Here is a 358-nt window from a genome sequence, read left to right as displayed (position 1 = left end):
ACGCCAAGGTAGGGCTGACGCCAAGGTAGGGCTAACGCTAAGGTAGGGCGCAATGGGGATTGGTTTTTCTGAGGGTAATCCTGACCCTTTTCTGTCTAACAAATGCCTCTTTTTTTTAATTTTTAAAGCAAAGGCCTGAAGGATTTTGACATTTTCTAAATCATATGTCAAAATTGGATCTTGTATTCACACACGCACAATATTAAAGATGTGCAGTACATATTATTCTGGTTAAACAATATAGACAGCAGTTGATTAATCACTTCAGTTAAGAAGCTTCAGCTTTACAGTGTTATATTTCACATCATTATACATTTAAACACAACTGCATGAGGTACAATGATCATATACAGGCCGC

At 37.4% G+C, this 358-nt stretch overlaps 1 protein-coding gene across 1 annotated transcript in view; it reads left to right on the top strand.

The window, feature by feature from the left end:
• The window catches only part of eif2s3 (eukaryotic translation initiation factor 2, subunit 3 gamma), a 10,831-nt gene that overhangs the window by 2,269 nt on the left and 8,204 nt on the right, over nucleotides 1–358 (top strand). The gene's annotated exons all lie outside the window — the stretch shown is intronic.

Source organism: Etheostoma spectabile, chromosome 22 (assembly GCF_008692095.1).
Source record: "Etheostoma spectabile isolate EspeVRDwgs_2016 chromosome 22, UIUC_Espe_1.0, whole genome shotgun sequence".
NCBI classification, from domain to species: domain Eukaryota; kingdom Metazoa; phylum Chordata; class Actinopteri; order Perciformes; family Percidae; genus Etheostoma; species Etheostoma spectabile.
The sequence above is the reverse complement of the archived record's forward strand: the minus strand, read 5'-3'. Positions and strand labels throughout refer to the sequence as shown.